General features: G+C 36.7%; 1 protein-coding gene across 5 annotated transcripts in view; it reads left to right on the top strand.

Annotated features, from left to right (window-relative positions):
- LOC127846784 (angiopoietin-2-like) overlaps positions 1–6,635 on the top strand; it is a 145,282-nt gene that overhangs the window by 126,735 nt on the left and 11,912 nt on the right. The gene's annotated exons all lie outside the window — the stretch shown is intronic.

Genomic DNA, 6,635 nt, shown 5'->3' with positions numbered 1-6,635 from the left:
GGCCTTTGACAGCAGATGACCCCTATTGAAATTGGGGTCAAAGGTCACTGTCACAATAAGTGTAAAAATCGTTTTTGATCAATAACTCATCAACAAATTTACCGTTTGGCTTGATACTTCCCATGTGCATTTACCTTAAACAGTAGCTGACCACTATTGAAATATGGTTCTAAAGTCACTGTCACAATAAGTGTGAAAATCGTTTCTGATTAATAACTCATCAACGAATTGACCGATTGGCTTGATACTCCACATGTGCATTGGCCTTGGACAGTAGATGACACCTATTGAAATTTGGGTCACTAGGTCAAAGGTCAAGGTCTGTCACAATAAGTGTTAACATTGTTTCCAATCAATAACACGCCAACAAATTGAACGATTGGCTTGATTCTTCACATGTGCATTGTCCTAGGACAGTACAAGACCCCTATTGAAATTCGGGTCACGAGTTCAAAGCCCTGTTTGTGGGGCATACGTTTCTGATGCTTCTGTTATTGATTATGTTCGCTCTAAAATTACATGTTATTGATTAACTAACAAAACATAACATTAAAATTGTTCACTGGAAATGGTTAAGAATTGGTTTGGACGGTATCGAATGTCATGTCAGAAAAACTGTTTAACACGAATAACTTATACGTAATAAATTGTTTCGCGGGTCTGTTTATACGTTCCTCTAGATTACGTTTCAAAGACCTTTTTATGCGTGCAACACTTTCAAATCAAACACTATCTACTCGGTGCAGCAGTTGAAATATTCGTTAAAAGCAAATGAAATTACCACTTTGTCAGTGAACATGCTTATATTTGACCGATGTTGCGAGGGCTTAACAATGGACACATACCGACATTCCGAGGACTTCTTTTTAAAGACCTAAACTTGACGTGCACAATGAAAAGTGAGCTTTATGTATGTATAAGTAATTTCATAAAGTTAATGAATGTTAATTTAAATATCAATACGTTTGGTACAAGTATTTATACATACGTAAATAAGTGTGCATTCAAATATATGTAATTATTTGGAAAAATGATGACCATGAAGTAACGTTAAACATTATAAGCATATTTCAAACGTGAACTCGTATGCTAGATGGTCTATATAAGCCATTGCAAAATGCACGGAACTTGGAAATGTTTGTAGCGGATCGTAATACCAAGCACGTATATTTTCACTTTAAAGCACATATACATTGCTTTGCGAAGCGAACATACTTTGGACAGGGTAATTTCCATAATATAAGAAATAACTGCAAGGTATTGATTTAATATATTGTATAAAAATCAAGAATATGCATATTAAATGTATAGGAATCATGAAACTCAAAAAATATCAGAATATAAATTTTTCATTACACCCGCTAGTATTTCCTTTAAGGCAAGTAACTAATTGCCTTAACAGTACATGACTACAAACAAAGCGACATAAAACACAAACAAATGTTTGACGAAGTAAGCTTCGAATACAAAGGGATACTTCTAACTGCTATCATGTTTCGTTGATTATAATACCCCGCACCGTTACTAAGTAAAGTGGGTATCTGGAATCAACATGGACGTCTGTCCGCAAGTTTGTCTGTCCGTGGACAAACTCTTGTCCGCAGGCGTTCCTACACTTCCACATACAACATTCGAACTTGAAGGCATTGTTTCTTATGATATGAAGTTGTGTATGTGCGAATTGCATCATCCTACGATACATATTACAACAGATATGCTCATCTTAGTCATTCTTTTACCACTTGCTACATATTACAACATGCGGAGTTGTGGTGTATTATTCGCAAGTATTGTGACAATTCTAGTATTGTATGGCAGGTTAAAAATTGACATATGTACCGGAAAGTATAATTCAGCATTTGTATTAGATTCATAACATTTTGGTGACACAAATACATTGTTTATTTTCTGATATATTGCAAAACATATTTGAGTTAATTGTCCTCGCAAAGATATATACCTTAGATTTGTGCTTATGTGCTTACCGACAGTTCGAGGACTGCTTTTTATGCCTCCCGGATCAAATGATCGGGTGTATGTTGTTTTTGCCTGTCTGTCTGTCTGTCATTACCTTGGTCATAACTTTTGCAATTTTGATGATAGCAACTTGATATTTGGCATGCATGTGTATCTCATGGGTCTGCACATTTTGAGTGGTGAAAGATCAAGGTCAAGGTCATCCTTGAAGGTCAAAACTTATTTGAGTAAATTGTCCTCGCAAAGATGTATACCTTAGTTTTGTGCTTATGATGTCTTGTCAGTGTAAATAAACATTGACAACAAAACACTGTCCTCAAAGCGATGGTAGCATGCGATTGTCCTCTGGCCGCATTTAATTGTTGACATAATTTTAAATTGAATTTATGAAGAAACGGTTTACATAATGTCAACGATACTCAGAATACAAACAAATGGTTTGTCAGTGCAGCGCCTCATTACATTTTTTTAAGTGTAGATGCGTTCCTTAAAAATGGTCCTCCAAGCCCCGAAGTAAGTCAAGGTCCTCACATTGTATACCATACACGTATGTGTGTGTGTGTGTGTGTGTGTGTGTGTGTGTGTGTGTGTGTGTGTGTGTGTGTGTGTGTGTGTGTGTGTGTGTGTGTGTGTGTGTGTGTGTGTGTGTGTGGTGTGTGTGTGTGTGTGTGTGTGTGTGTGTGTGTGTGTGTGTGTGTGTGTGTGTGTGTGTGTGTGTGTGTGTGTGTGTGTGTGTGTGTGTGTGTGTGTGTGTGTGTGTGTGTGTGTGTGTGTGTGTGTGTGTGTGTGTCAGTACCAACATTAAATTAGTTGCAACAACTTGTTTATATGAATGAGCCTCGTTCTGGCAGAACTGGCCTTAATGCGTGTGCGTAAAGTGTGCAGTCCGTACAGGCTAATGAGGTTCGTCACTTTAAGCCTAAACTGGATTTTGGTTAGAAGAGACTTTCTGTGTATCAAAAATATCATAAAAGCAGAAAGAGTTGTCCCTGATAATCATGTGCGAACTGCACAGGCTAGTATGGGTCAACACTATACGCGAATGTATTAAGCCCGGTTTACCGAGAACGAGACACGTACCTTGAGCATGTTTAGGACTTCTATCAGTTGTTACGGTGATGTCTAACTTTGCCACTTCTAAGGCTCCGTCCGCGGTAGGCGACCCCTCGTCTATAAATATTCCTTGCGAACCCAGGATATATACGAAAATAAGCTCTGTATATCAATATGCCTTTCGATATAGGAAATATATTAACAAAAGCCCTGTCTATAAACAAGCCTTCCGAAAATAGGATATATACGAACATACGCCTCGTCTATAAATATGCAATCCGTACTTCGTTGCAAAACTCAGGACACATGCGAATAAAAGTCCTTTGTGGCAAAACTTTGGATACATGCGATCAAAAACCCTTAGTGACCAAACCAAGGCTATGTGCGAACATAATTCCTTCATGACCAAACCTATGATATATGAGAACATAAGCTCTTCATGCCCAACCATAGGATATATGCGAACATAAGCCCCTCGTGGACAAACCTACGATGTACGCGAGCATAACCCTTTCGTGGCCAAACCTAGGATATATGCGAACATAAGCCATTGGTGCCCAAACCTAGAATGTATGTAATCATAAGCTATTCGTGTCAAAACCTGTGAAATATGCACACATAACCCATTCGTGGCCAAACCTAGGATGTATTCAAAACATAAGCCATTCGTTCCAAAACCTGGGATATATGCGAACATAACCACTTCGTGGCCAAACCTAGGATGTATGCAAAACATTAGCCATTCGTGCCAAAACCTGGGATATATGCGAACATAACCACTTCGTGGCAAAACCAAGGATGTATGCAAACATAAGCCATTCGTCATCATCATCATCATCATCATCATCATCATCATCATCATCATCATCATCATCATCATCATCATCATCATCATCATCATCATCATCATCATCATCATCATCATGATTTATGTTTGTTAAAACTTGCACTTCAAGTTGGACTAAGAATAACACAACATTAGTAGATGTTTGTTTGTGGTTTCTTTGGAAAAATATCAATGATATAATAACAATAAATAACTGTTTCAAACAGTGAACAATAACGGTGTGAAAAATTGATAATGATAAATGAGGTCTTTTTTTAACTACATAACGTCATTATGCAACATGTTTTTTAGTTCAACTTCGTCAGAAAATTTGTTTGTTTTTGGTAGATACATTTTATCTTGGAAATAACGCCACTCCTGAAAACGAAACTTTAACTGATCAATCGCGATATATAAATAACATTTATTATTTTAAATATTTTTATTTTACTTTGGTCAGCATTGTGGCATAAAAGAAAGTATTCTGCACAATTTGATTTTGTTTCAAACACGTTTTTACTTCGGCATTAAGGATATCGTATGTTGGATGCATACCTTCCCACGCAACAGGGTCCAGAAAGTCACGATGTCCAAAACCTAAAAATATATCGTTACTCCTCTATATAACCCGCGTCATAAGAATATAGGTATTGTGTCATATGCGGCCAGACCAGCCTACGCAAATTACCCTCGGAACCTTGCGTGAGTCTATATAGGACATGGAAGATCCAGACCAGACTTCACAATTTCTCATATGTAATAATACCTATTTTCGTATCATACAGCAGGAAAATAGTAATTTCAATGTATACGATATTATTCCGGTGCAATATAATATATCATTTTACTTTTGAAAACTGGAGTAAATGAAAGTTGTAACAATATTAAGCGTCATAATCAATTTAATGTTTACAGCTTTTTTTCGAAACTCTATGCATAGCTTTTACACCATACAGTCATGTTTCCACATAATTTTTGTATGTCCTCTCTTCTTACTGTTGGATATTTTTAAACATTTATTTGGAAGTTTGGATGATTTTCTTTAGTTCAATTCTGTACGTATTTAAGTAAACAATGGGATTAAATTGCTACCAAACTTCTTTTTATGTTAGTTTTAGTGTTTAACAAGACACGCACATAACATGATCTCCTTTGTTGACGATTTGATTAGTACGAAATCTCTTAGCATATAAACATTGTGAGACAAATTAAAGGTAAACAGTGTAAGCCTCGTTTTGGAAAATATTTGCTCAATGCTTTAGCGTTAAATTCATAGCGAAAATTCAGTTTACGCGGAAAAAATGGTCCCTGATTTGCCGGTGTGGACTGCACAGACTAATCAGGGACGACACTTTGCACACATGACGGCGATAAAACACTCACTGCTACTTCCAGAGCGACCCTGAGGTACTTTTATATATTATAAAACTGAATGCAGTCGTATCCGCGCACGTTGCAGTTTGGGAAACCATCCTCTGAGAGCGGGGTACCATACATAAGGGAGGGCACAGTGTAGTTGTTGAGTTTTGTTCCGTGGACAAGCTGGCTGTACGGTTCCATGAAGGCGCTGGCCTTAAAATGCATTCGTGTATAGTAAAGTGAATTGCGTTCTTGGATCAATTCATGTTGGTAAAGTGAATTGCGTTCTTGGTCCAATGCATGTTGGTAAAGTGAATTGCGTTCTTGGTTCAATGCATGTTGGTAAAGTGAATTGCGTTCTTGGTTCAATGCATGTTGGTAAAGTGAATTGCGTTCTTGGTTCAATGCATGTTGGTAAAGTGAATTGCGTTCTTGGTTCAATGCATGTTGGTAAAGTGAATTGCGTTCTTGGTTCAATGCATGTTGGTAAAGTGAATTGCGTTCTTGGTTCAATGCATGTTGGTAAAGTGAATTGCGTTCTTGGTTCAATGCATGTTGGTAAAGTGAATTGCGTTCTTGGTTCAATGCATGTCGGTAAAGTGAATTGTGTTCTTGGTTCAATGCATGTTGGTAAAGTGAATTGTGTTCTTGGTTCAATGCATGTTGGTAAAGTGCATTGCGTTCTTGGTTCAATGCATTCGTGTATAATAAAGTAGTACCATACGATGGTTAATTACAATAGGGAGACCCTAAAAACAAGTAACATTGATGTAAAAACATTATATTACAAGCATTAATACAATACAATACAAGTTTTAAGCATCTAAATATCTAAATATCGTTCCACGATGTAATCTACTTTCGCTTTCGAATCAGGATCGGATTCATTCGGGTTGCGTTCATTTGCATAATTTATACAAGCCATTTTCGCATTCGCTAAGTTCCAGTTACCCAGAAATCATTTTGATTTCACAGAATGATTATTCATGAGAGCAACGTCATGCTTCCGACGCTTACCGTATCCAATCTCGTGTTCGCCCGTAAATGTTCGGATATTTCACGGGAGATATAAATGGAATTATTTGTGGCCACAAAAAAATAAAAACGAGCATTTTGTATCTCGTTAAATCAATTCTACCAGACAACATCTAACGTTGAAATTTTGCATTTTGCTAAAAGGAACATTGATTTTTTAATGGGTTAGCTTTATTTAACAAAATATTCGATATTTTTTAGCGTGATTGTTACTTTATAATATCACGACTGGTATATTTTATTACTTTAATTTTTTTTAAGTTTTCATATTTTCATTATATTCGGTAATAAATTTTACGCGATACAGGTACCAGGTAACTACCAGTAAACTTTAAATAACGCAAGTAGATTGATCGTCATCGCCACGTGGTAAAACCAGGAATGC

The sequence above is a fragment of the Dreissena polymorpha genome, chromosome 9, assembly GCF_020536995.1.
Source record: "Dreissena polymorpha isolate Duluth1 chromosome 9, UMN_Dpol_1.0, whole genome shotgun sequence".
NCBI lineage: Eukaryota > Metazoa > Mollusca > Bivalvia > Myida > Dreissenidae > Dreissena > Dreissena polymorpha.
The sequence above is the reverse complement of the archived record's forward strand: the minus strand, read 5'-3'. Positions and strand labels throughout refer to the sequence as shown.